At 38.8% G+C, this 13,089-nt stretch overlaps 1 protein-coding gene across 1 annotated transcript in view; it reads left to right on the forward strand.

Annotated features, from left to right (window-relative positions):
* The window catches only part of PTBP3 (polypyrimidine tract binding protein 3), a 444,692-nt gene that overhangs the window by 166,354 nt on the left and 265,249 nt on the right, over positions 1 to 13,089 (forward strand). The gene's annotated exons all lie outside the window — the stretch shown is intronic.

Genomic DNA, 13,089 nt, shown 5'->3' on the forward strand with positions numbered 1-13,089 from the left:
CAACATTTTTTATTATATAGTTTGAATGTTAAAATTAGTCTTTTGCCTCGTATGGATTTTGCACAATGCTTTTTTCAAATCTTTAATAAAGCTGAATAAAAAAAATAATACTTGTGATTCGTGAATGAGCTTAGGAAAGCACTAGATATTTTTCACGACGCACAACTTATTCATACAAAGTGATGTGTGCGAGTTTACCATCACTTTAAATGGACAGTAAAGTCAAATTTGATTTTTTTTATGATTCAGAAAGAGCATACATGATCTAAACACTTCCAATTTACTTCTCATTTGCTTTTTTCTCTTGGTATCCTTTTTTTTTTTTTAAAAGCATACCGAGGTAGCCTTAGGAAAAGCCATGCTCTACTGGAAACTAGCAGCTGATTGTTAGCTGCACATATATACCTCATGTCATTGGCTCACTCAATGTGTTCAGCTAGCAACTAGTAGTTTATTGCTGCTCCAGCAACAAACGATACCAAGAGAATAAAGCCATTTTGATAATAGAAGTACATTGGAAAGTTGTTTAAAATTATATACTCTATCTGAATCATGAAAGAAAATGCTGTTTTTTGTGTCCCTTTAAATATAGCTTAAAGGCAAAGTGCAAAAAGAAAATACTCTATGTATCTAAACTGAAGCAAGTGATACTGCTATCAAACAGTCACACTCACACGCTGCCTCTGATTGGCCATGTTCAGATCTGGACCAGCAGTTAAATGTGTTTTATTCCTTTGCTGGGTTAAACACAGTTCTGTGTAAGCGATAGTACAATAATAAAATAATCTTCATCTTGCACATTAGAGCATTTTCATTTCGCACTTTTATTTCTCTTTAATTCAGATTTATTTTTTTAAACCTATTTTTGGTATTTCTGTGGCTGTCTGAGCAACACTGTATGGTGTTGGCCTAAACAGTGGTTAAACCAATACGTTCAACAGTCTGTTAACTGTATCTCTTATGCTGGATTTCTCTTTATGAAAGTCTGGCCAAACTGATTATCTTGGAGCTGCGTAAATGAATCACACATACCCCCCCCCTTTATATGCTGCATCTCCCTGTTAATGTTAGAGCTGTTACTTTGACCTCAATTTGCTACAAAGGGAAATTGTTGATCACAATAAGGCGAATTGGGTCATGTGGCTTGTTTTATATTGGATTTGTGTGACAATGTTTATTTAACCTTTTATTCTCTAACAATTTCTATAGTTAAAGGGGCAGTCTGCTCCAGAATTGTTATTGTTTGAAAAGATAGATAATCCTTTTATTACTCATTCCCCAGTTTTGCATAACCAGCACAGTTATATTAAAGGGACAGTAAACCTCAAAAATAATGTTATATAATTCTGCATTATATTAGCCAAACTTTGTAAAACATAATATTCCCTTTTAATTTTTTTTAAAAAAACGGCTGTTTTACAGACCGGCTCTCTGTGCTCTTCTGAGCTGGGTCTGTTTTTTTCACACAGCACATCGGGCCAGCTGTATAGTCACAGCCCGGCCCGACCACGCCATAACACTAAGTACAGCTCGCTCCTGCTCTGTCTGACAGCAGGAGCGAGCTGCACTGTGTATAATGGTGTGGTCGGGCCCGGGCTGTGACTATACAGCTGGCCCGATGCGCTGTGTGAAAAAAACAGACCCGCTCAGAAGAGCACAGAGAGCGGGTCTGTAAAACAGCCGTTTTTTTAAAAAATTAAAAGGGAATATTATGTTTTACAAAGTTTGGCTAATATAATGCAGACTGCCCCCTTATTTCAGTTCTTTTGACAGACTTAAGTCAGATGAATTTTTTCAGACACAATTATTTTTCTCTTGTTAAGTGTGTTCAGTCCATGGGTCATCCATTACTTATGGGATATATTCTCCTTCCCAACAGGAAGTTGCAAGAGGATCACCCAAGCAGAGCTGCTATATAGCTCCTCCCCTCACATGTCATATCCAGTCATTCTCTTGCAAGTCTCAACAAAGAAGGAGGTCGCGAGAGGAGATAGGAGTTTTTTACCTAATTATTCTTCAATCAAAAGTTTATTATTTTAAAATGGCACCGGAGTGTGCTGTTTTTTCTCTGAGGCAGTATTTAGAAGAAGAATCTGCCTGCGTTTTCTATGATCTTAGCAGACGTAACTAAGATCCACTGGCTGTTCTTGCACATTCTGAGGAGTGGGGTAACTTCAGAAAAGGGAATAGCATGCGGGGTCCCCTGCAAATGAGGTATGTGCAGTAATATTTTCTAGGAATGGAATTGACTAAGAAAACACTGCTGTTACCCATATGATGTAAGTACAGCCTTTAATGCAGTAGTAGCGACTGGTATCAGGCTGATAAATGTATGCGCAGTTGAGTTATTTTCTAGGGACTAGAATTTGACTGAGAAAATACTGTTAATACTGAAATAAATGTATGAGCCTTAACTGCAGTAGAAGCGACTGGTAGCAGGCTTAGTGATAACTTTGCATAACACTGGAAAGTTGTTTTTAAAACGTTTACTGGCATGTTATTAGTTTTGTGAGGTACTTGGTGATAAATCTTTTTGGGCATGTTTTTTTTTTTTCCATATGGCTAACGTATTTTTCTGCATAGAAACCGTTGTAACAGGTCTCCCACTGTTGTAATATGAGTGGGAGGGGCCTATTTTAGCGCCTTGTTGCGCAGTTAAAATTCTAGCACAGTCTTCCTGCTTCTTCCTCCTTGATCCAGGACGTCTCCAGAGAGCTCAGGGGTCTTCAAAATTCATTTTTGAGGGAGGTAATCAGTCACAGCAGACCTGTGACAGTGTGTTTGACTGTGATAAAAGTGTTAAATCATAAATTGATTATCCGTTTTTGGGTATTGAGGGGTTAATCATCCGTTTGCTAGTGGGTGCAATCCTCTGCTAAATTCATACATTTACTGTTAAAATTGTTGGCTATAACTGAATTAGTTCATTGTTATTTCAACTGTGACAGTTTTTTGTGTTTTTAAAAGCGCTGCAGCGTTTTTTTCTATTGCTTGTAAATTTATTGAAAGATTTTTTCCAAGCTTGCTAGCCTTCATTGCTAGTCTGTTTAAACATGTCTGATACAGATGAATCTACTTGTTCATTATGTTTAAAAGCCAATGTGGAGCCCAATAGAAATATGTGTACCAATTGTATTGATGTTACTTTAAATAAAAGTCAGTCTTTACTGGTAAAGAAATTATCACCAGACAACGAGGGGGAAGTTATGCCGACTAACTCTCCTCACGTGACAGTACCTTCGCCTCCCGCTCAGGAGGTGCGTGAGATTGTGGCGCCAAGAACATCAAGGCACTTACAAATCACTTTGCATGATATGGCTAATGTTATGAAAGAAGTATTATCTAATTTGCCTGAGTTAAGAGGCAAGCGCGATAGCTCTGGGTTTAGGACAGAGCGCGCCGATGGCACGAGAGCCATGTCCGATACTGCGTCACAATTTGCAGAACATGAGGACGGAGAGCTTCATTCTGTGGGTGACGGATCTGATCCGGGGAGACCGGATTCAGAAATGTCAAATTTTAAATTTAAGCTTGAGAACCTCCGTGTATTGCTAGGGGAGGTGTTAGCGGCTCTGAATGATTGCGACACGGTTGCAATCCCAGAGAAATTATGTAGGCTGGATAAATACTTTGCGGTACCGGTGTGTACTGACGTTTTTCCTATACCTAAAAGGCTTACTGAGATTATTAGCAAGGAGTGGGATAGACCCGGTGTGCCCTTTTCCCCTCCTCCGATATTTAGAAAAATGTTCCCAATAGACGCCACCACACGAGACTTATGGCAGACGGTCCCTAAGGTGGAGGGAGCAGTTTCTACTTTAGCCAAGCGTACCACTATCCCGGTGGAGGATAGTTGTGCTTTCTCAGATCCAATGGATAAAAAATTAGAAGGTTACCTTAAGAAAATGTTTGTTCAACAAGGTTTTATATTACAGCCCCTTGCATGCATTGCGCCCGTCACTGCTGCAGCGGCATTCTGGTTTGAGTCTCTGGAAGAGGCTATTCGCACAGCACCATTGGATGAGATTATGAACAAGCTTAAAGCCCTTAAGCTAGCTAATGCATTTGTTTCGGATGCCGTTGTGCATTTAACCAAACTAACGGCTAAGAACTCCGGATTCGCCATCCAGGCGCGCAGAGCGCTATGGCTTAAATCCTGGTCAGCAGATGTAACTTCTAAATCTAAATTGCTTAATATTCCTTTCAAAGGGCAGACCTTATTCGGGCCCGGCTTGAAAGAAATTATTGCTGACATTACTGGAGGTAAGGGTCACACCCATCCTCAGGACAGGGCCAAATCAAAGGCCAAACAGTCTAATTTTCGTGCCTTTCGTAATTTCAAGGCAGGAGCAGCATCAACTTCCTCCGCTCCAAAACAGGAAGGGACTGCTACTCGTTACAAACAGGGTTGGAAAGGCAACCAGTCCTGGAACAAGGGCAAGCAGGCCAGAAAACCTACTTCTGCCCCTAAGACAGCATGAAGAAAGGGCCCCCTATCCGGAAACGGATCTAGTGGGGGGCAGACTTTCTCTCTTCACCCAGGCCTGGGCAAGAGATGTCCAGGATCCTTGGGCGTTGGAGATCATATCTCAGGGATACCTTCTGGATTTCAAAACTTCTCCACAAGGGAGATTTCATCTGTCAAGGTTATCAACAAACCTAATAAAGAAAGAGGCATTTCTACGATGTGTACAAGACCTCTTAGTAATGGGAGTGATCCACTCGGTTCCGCGGACGGAACAAGGGCAAGGTTTTTACTCAAATCTGTTTGTGGTTCCCAAAAAAGAGGGAACCTTCAGGCCAATCTTGGACCTGAAGATCTTAAACAAATTCCTAAGGGTTCCATCGTTCAAAATGGAAACTATTCGAACCATCCTACCCATGATCCAAGAGGGTCAGTATATGACCACAGTGGACTTAAAGGATGCCTACCTTCACATACCGATTCACAAAGATCATTATCGGTACCTAAGGTTTGCCTTTCTAGACAGGCATTACCAGTTTGTAGCTCTTCCCTTGGGGTTGGCTACGGCCCCGAGAATTTTTACAAAGGTTCTGGGCTCGCTTCTGGCGGTACTAAGACCGCAAGGCATAGCAGTGGCTCCGTACCTAGACGACATTCTGATACAAGCGTCAAGTTTTCAGAATGCAAAGTCTCATACAGAGATAGTTCTAGCATTTCTGAGGTCGCATGGGTGGAAAGTGAACATGGAAAAGAGTTCTCTGTTCCCACTCACAAGGGTTCCCTTTCTAGGGACTCTTATAGATTCTGTAGAGATGAAGATTTACCTGACGGAGTCCAGGTTATCAAAAATCCTAAATGCTTGCCGTGTCCTTCATTCCATTCCAAGCCCATCAGTAGCTCAGTGCATGGAAGTAATCGGCTTAATGGTCGCGGCAATGGACATAGTGCCATTTGCGCGCCTACATCTCAGACCGCTGCAACTATGCATGCTAAGTCAGTGGAATGGGGATTACTCAGATCTGTCCCCTTTACTAAATCTGGACCAGGAGGCCAGAGATTCTCTTCTCTGGTGGTTGTCGTGGGTTCATCTGTCCAAAGGAATGACTTTTCGCAGACCAGATTGGACGATTGTAACAACAGATGCCAGCCTACTAGGCTGGGGTGCAGTCTGGAACTCCCTGAAGGCTCAGGGATTGTGGACTCAGGAGGAGAAACTCCTCCCAATAAACATTCTGGAATTAAGAGCAATATTCAATGCTCTTCTAGCTTGGCCTCAGTTAGCAACAGTGAGGTTCATCAGATTTCAGTCGGACAACATCACGACTGTGGCTTACATCAATCATCAAGGGGGAACCAGGAGTTCCCTAGCGATGTTGGAAGTCTCGAAGATAATTCGCTGGGCAGAGTCTCACTCTTGTCATCTGTCAGCGATCTACATCCCAGGCGTGGAGAACTGGGAGGCGGATTTTCTAAGTCGCCAGACCTTTCATCCGGGGGAGTGGGAACTTCACCCGGAGGTGTTTGCTCAACTGATTCTTCGTTGGTGCGAACCGGAGCTGGATCTCATGACATCTCGCCAGAACGCCAAGCTTCCTTGTTACGGATCCAGGTCCAGGGACCCGGGAGCGGTGCTGGTGGATGCATTAGCAGCCCCTTGGGGTTTCAACATGGCTTATGTGTTTCCACCATTTCCGTTGCTACCTCGACTGATTGCCAGGATCAAACAGGAGAGAGCATCGGTGATTCTGATAGCGCCTGCGTGGCCACGCAGGACCTGGTATGCAGACCTAGTGGACATGTCGTCCTGTCCACCATGGTCTCTGCCTCTGAGGCAGGACCTTCTAATTCAGGGTCCTTTTAACCATCCAAGCCTAATTTCTCTGAGGCTGACTGCATGGAGATTGAACGCTTGATTCTCTCAAAGCGTGGTTTTTCGGAGTCAGTTATTGATACGTTAATACAGGCTCGAAACCTGTTACCAGAAAAATTTACCATAAGATATGGTGGAAATATTTATATTGGTGTGAATCCAAGAGTTACTCATGGAGTAAGGTTAGGATTCCTAGGATATTGGCTTTTCTACAAGAAGGTTTAGAAAAGGGTTTTTCCCGCTAGTTCGTTAAAGGGACAGATTTCTGCTCTGTCTATTCTTTTACACAAACGTCTGGCAGAGAATCCAGACGTCCAGGCTTTTTGTCAGGCTTTGGCTAGGATTAAGCCTGTGTTTAAAACTGATGCTCCTCCGTGGAGCTTAAACTTGGTTCTTAAAGTTCTTCAGGGTGTTCCGTTTGAACCCCTTCATTCCATTGATATTAAGCTTTTATCTTGGAAAGTTCTGTTTTTGATGGCTATTTCCTCGGCTTGAATAGTCTCTGAGTTATCTGCCTTACATTGCGATTCTCCTTATCTGATTTTTCATTCAGACAAGGTAGTTCTGCGTACTAAACCTGGGTTTTTACCTAAGGTTGTTTCTAACATGAATATCAATCAAGAGATTGTTTTTCCTTCATTATGTCCTAATCCTTCTTCAAAGAAGGAACGTCTTTTGCATAATCTGGACGTAGTCCGTGCCCTGAAGTTCTACTTACAAGCAACTAAAGATTTTCGGCAAACTTCTTCTCTGTTTGTCGTTTATTCTGGTCAGAGGAGAGGTCAAAAGGCTTCGGCCACCTCTCTCTCTTTTTGGCTTCGTAGCATACTACGTTTAGCCTATGAGACTGCTGGACAGCAGCCTCCTAAAAGAATTACAGCTCATTCCACTAGAGCTGTGGCTTCCACCTGGGCCTTTAAGAATGAGGCCTCTGTTGAACAGATTTGCAAGGCTGCAACTTGGTCTTCACTTAATACCTTTTCAAAATTTTACAAATTTGACACTTTTGCTTCTTCTGAGGCTGTTTTTGGGAGAAAGGTTCTACAGGCAGTGGTTCCTTCTGTTTAATGTTCCTGCCTTGTCCCTCCCATCATCCGTGTACTTTAGCTTTGGTATTGGTATCCCATAAGTAATGGATGACCCGTGGACTGAACACACTTAACAAGAGAAAACATAATTTATGCTTACCTGATAAATTTATTTCTCTTGTAGTGTGTTCAGTCCTCGGCCCGCCCTGTCTTTTTTTGAGGCAGTTCTAAATTTTAATTAAAACTCCAGTCACCACTGCACCCTATAGTTTTTCCTTTCTCGTCTTGTTTCGGTCGAATGACTGGATATGACATGTGAGGGGAGGAGCTATATAGCAGCTCTGCTTGGGTGATCCTCTTGCAACTTCCTGTTGGGAAGGAGAATATATCCCATAAGTAATGGATGACCCGTGGACTGAACACACTACAAGAGAAATAAATTTATCAGGTAAGCATAAATTATGTTTTTTTGTATACCCAATGATGAAATTTGCCTAGTCTTCAATAAAGGAATATTAGAGACCTTGAGATTGTATATTAAAATGTTTATATGTAGTAAAATAGCTTTTCAGTGTATGTTTATTTTTCATTTAAAAAACAAATATAATCTTCATATTATTTTCAGACTAATATACATCATCATTTTTTTTTTAAATTTTACATTATAACACCAGCACTTACAGCTAAGTTATTGATTTCTGTGTTTAGAAAGTGCAATAGATATTTTTTTAATGTATTCATTGTTCTGAACATGTGACAGTTCTATAGCTGTATATATGGAAAGAGAAGTACTCTACCAAGAACGAACAACAGCTCAGTAGCTTTTTCTATGGCAAGTTACCACCTATGAGCAGCCTCTTTTAGCCCAATTGTGTTTTTTACAGAGGAAAACGTTCCTTTAGTATATCAGCATGATTCCACCTAGTAAGGTCAGTCATGTCCCAAAATACCAGGCAATTCTCCTCTGAACATGGAACATGACAACCACAGGCAATCGTTTCAGACTTCTTTTGGCCTTGTTAGTGAGGTGCAGACCTCTATGCACATTGGGCAATGAGTCCACGTCTGGTTTCCATATCACCTTTAGGGAGACTTCCCTAGGGTCATAACACAAATGCATACAGAAAGAGAAGCACCCTACAAGGAACAAACAGCTCAGTAGCTTGTTCTATTGCAAGTTACTAGTTCTATAGATGTGCTCAGGCTCTTTTGGCCTCATCATTAAAGGGACATTATACACTCATTTGTTCTTTGCATATATGTTTTGTAGATTATCTATTTATATAGCCCATAAAGTTTGATTTTCATTTTTTTTTTATAGTTTTGCTTATTTTTAAATAACATTGCTCTGATTTTCAGACTCCTAACCAAGCCCCAAAGTTTTATGAGAATACCGTCAACTACCTTCTCCAGCTTGCTCCTGTTTGTGTAAAGGGTCTTTTCATATGCAAAAGAGGGGGGAGTGTCTTATTTCCCACTTGCAATGGGCTTTCCAGCTAACCTTTCAACATAGCTAAACTGAGAGTTTCTAAGTAAGTCTTTAATCCATTTTATACTGGATTTTTATATCAGTATCTGGGCATCTTGTTCTTTATAGTAGTGTCTATTACATGCAGTTATTTGAAAATGAGTGTATGGTGTCCCTTTAATTAGGTGGCCAAGCAACATAGTTGCTGAACAACCTATTGTTATTGTCAGGATTATTATACCGTCATATTTTTCAATTGCCCATAACAGCTTAACTGTTTGTGCAAAGCTTTTGAAATCAGGTATGCTGCTACAGACTATTGCTCTGCTACATCTCATGCAGCATTAAACTCATAGGTCATATGGTTTGCAGCCATATTGCTTTTTGCGACAAATTTCGAGAAACGCTTAAAAATCTTCAGCTCTGGAACGGCTTATGTTACAACTTTAAAACTTGCTGTGCTCAGTGCTGCTATGCCCTAGATTTGCTATTGCTCAACAGAAGTGCCTTGGTCACATGATGTGGCAGCCATCTTGCATTTTGCGAAAATCTTTAAACATCTTCTTCTCTTAAACCGATTAGTGCAATAAAGCGCAAGTTTTGCACATATGCTCCTTCCAAGGTCCTCTACCAAGTTTGTTCAAACTGCGATTTTTTCCATAATCAACATGGCTGCCGCGAGACATTAACCTTTTAATCAACATTTAATTACGTAAATTTGCACTTTATGCATTAGTTTTATAATATTTAACAATATTACAATGTAGTAGACACATGATTACACATAGCCTTGACCACCAAAGACAATATTGCAGTCAAAGTTCGCATTGCACAAGTGCCTTCGTGAAATAAAACTTTTACAACTTTTCATGAAAATTCAGCAAATTGTAGAGGTCTATGGTGTGCATTAGTGTGTGCAATATGAAAGCCATACATTACACGGTGTGGCAGCCATTTTGTTTCGCATGTGCTGTTTTTAAAAACTACAAAAATCTTCTTGTCTGAAACCGCTTATGATACAGACATGAAACTTGGTTTATAGAGTTATCTTATGACTAATATTCAGATTTGTTCAAGAGAATTCAATTGGTTATGTGGTTAGACAGCCATTTTGAATTGTTCAAAAATGCTTAACGATATTTTTAAAATATTAATACAAAAACAGAAACCATTTGACAAAAATGCTTTATTTTTGCCATATTTATTGACATCTATGGTGAGCACTATTGTGCATAATATGTAGGTTTATACAAAAATTTCGAAAATCTATTTTCTCTGCAACCAATTTTGTTAGAACTGTGAAATTTGATGTGTGGCCTAAAATCACAATTGTTAATGTTGAAGGAATTGGTCACTTACTGTGGCAGCCATATTGATTTACGCAAACATTTTGAAAATGTGTTTGTTTTTTTTTAAACCGCTTATGTTAAAGCTGTGAAATTTGCTGTATGACCATATATTGTGGCCAAGAGTCGCATCTGTTCGAGTTGAAAGTATTAGTCATATGGTGTGGCAGCCATCTTGAAAAACGCAAACATTTAAAAAATTAGTTTTCTTTGCAACTGCTTATGTTAGAGCTGTAAAACGTCTATATAGCTTTATATTGTGACTTAGCTGCTTGTATGCCACTGCAAAGGCAATGCGCTTGGCCACCTCTTTCAACGCTTTCAGCTATATTTATTGTAGCACACGTTAACACCCAAACTGCTTTAAATTTCACTAAGGAGCCTGAGCAGCAGCAGATTGAAAACCTCCCTGTTCCTTTTAATGTGAAACATTGTAGTTGTTCTTGTTAGCCAGTTGGCAATTGATACTGATCTATTAGTTGTACTATCTGTTTAAATTTAAAAAGATGTGATGTAACCTTTTTTTTTTTCTTCCAAAACCCCCCAAAAATGAACTGCAGCTTTTTCATAAATATTGAGTACAATGTCCCTTTTAAGACATTTTATAAAAGTAGGTGACTAAAACATGGAAAGTGACCAAAAAGAGATGGTAAAGACATTTTAAATAAAAAAATGAAACTGGAGAAAATACCCTCATCAATAGCACTCAGAACCCCTGATTTTTAGCTCTATAGCTGTTTGCACTTCTCAATTGCTGTAAAATAATTTCCATGTACTTCTCTAATTTTAAAGTTAAAAATACAACTGTAATTTATTACCAGAAATATCCTGCAAACTTTATCAATATTGTAAAACAAAACAAAAAAGAAAAAATATACACCAGATTGTGACTAGTTTTAGGCCAATCTTATAAAGGTTCAAATGAAAAAAAAAACAGGAAATTGACAAATCCATATATGTTTGAAAATTAGACCCAATATAGACTTAAGTAATGTGTGAATTTTTTTTTCAACACAACAATGTAATTACTCTGCATGTCTTCTCAGAGCTGCAAATTATATTCCATAGAGGATTTTATCATGTAAATCTTTTATCCTGATGTGCAAGCCAATACACAATTATATACCTTTAAATGAGTTTATCTGTTCAATCATACATTTCTCATTTAATTTAGGTTTGATAATACAGGTAGCCCTCGGTTTACAACGGTTCAATTTAAGCCGTTTCAGAATAACAACCTTTTTTTTCAGTCATGTGACTGCTATTGAAAAGCATTGAGAAGCAATGCATTGATTAAAATAGCCAGTATGTGGAGCTGTCCGCTTGTGTTGCAGCAAAGATATGCAAGCCAAGCAAGCTGAAATTATTTTGTGTAACTAGACCTGAGCTATTGAGCAGATTTCAAAGGAACAAGATCTTCCTGTCTATAAATCAGTCCAGATTGAAATGCATAGAAATAACTGTTTGCAGAAAAATGCAAGTAAAATCTGTGTTGTGTGATTATTATATTAGGTTTATAATGCTGTTTAGCAAATGTTTTTGTTCATTTAACTTAGTTTATTTATATATTCTGTGTTGTGTGATTATTTTATTAGGTTTAAAATGCTGTTTAGCATTCAAAGTCTTCATTTCAAAGCTTTAAAAATAATGTATTAGGTGTTACTTATGACAATTTCGAGAGGGGCCAGGAACCTAACTATCTCACTTCCCATTGACTTACATTATAAACTGAGTTTCAATTTACAATGGTTTCGATTAACAACCATTCCTTCTGGAACCTAACCCCGGCGTAAACTGAGGGCTACCTGTATATTATTTTTTTTAAAAGGATTGGGCCTTTTCCTTTTAACATAGAAGCAGACATTACAGGTTTCAGATTTATCTCTGAAGTTATTGGCAACAACGATAATCCAAGTGCAGCACCTGAGTTCTGTATGTTAATTTGCTTTATAGCCTCACAGGTTGTGTATGGGGATGGCTTTTCTTTTCTTTTTTTTTGTGTACTACCTTTTTTAAGTATTATATTTATTTTCCCTTCCTAGCTTTTTCTTCTCCCGTACCTGTCAAGCTATATGCTAACTACGCCACAGATAGCACCTTAGCAACAGGGTGTGGCTACATTACAAAATGAAACCTGTCTGACAGATTCAAGGAAGTTTAAGGCACGTTTTTCAGAGAAAGTTACTAGTTCAAAGGTCTGACCTCATTATGAAAGCTTTCTATAAATATGTATATACAATTATCAGTATGCTTTTTGTATTACAGATTCTCTTTTATATATGTTGTAATTTGGATAATATAAATCAGATCAAAGGGGATTATATCTGTTAGTGCATTTTGTTAGAGTAGTTTTAATATTTCCTTTTACATGGGGCGGGGGGACAGCATATAATTTAAAATACATATAGGATAGGGATGGGTGAGTGATTTGGCACCATTGTTTACAACAATGAATGTTGGCAACAATAGTCTGTTTTAAACTAATGCCAAATATTTCTTTAAAGATAAAACTACTGTAACATTCTACTGTATTTAATGTAACTTGATTTACGGAGAATGCATCTGAAATAGCAAAATTAAAATTCTAATTATGATTGCTATAGACCTATATTAAATGTGGAAGCCACCCAGAGTACTGAGGAGCTAGCCATACAGATTTAGGAGCCAGTGGGATGCTTTTGAATTGGTGATAAATTACAGGAGTTGTTGGGAGCCAAAGCTAGACCCTGGCTCTTAGAATTGGCCCCAATTTTGAAAATTGTTTTTAAATTTAATGTGAAAAGCATAAGTTCTGTTAGTCATCTAAAGAAAGTGTTTCAAAATGTATTAAAAGCAATTTTGAGTATCATGTCCCTCAATGTACATGAAATCTTACATTCTTTATAGCAAAATTCACATTTGTTCTATAGAAA

Source organism: Bombina bombina, chromosome 2, assembly GCF_027579735.1.
Source record: "Bombina bombina isolate aBomBom1 chromosome 2, aBomBom1.pri, whole genome shotgun sequence".
Classification (NCBI taxonomy): Eukaryota; Metazoa; Chordata; class Amphibia; order Anura; family Bombinatoridae; genus Bombina; species Bombina bombina.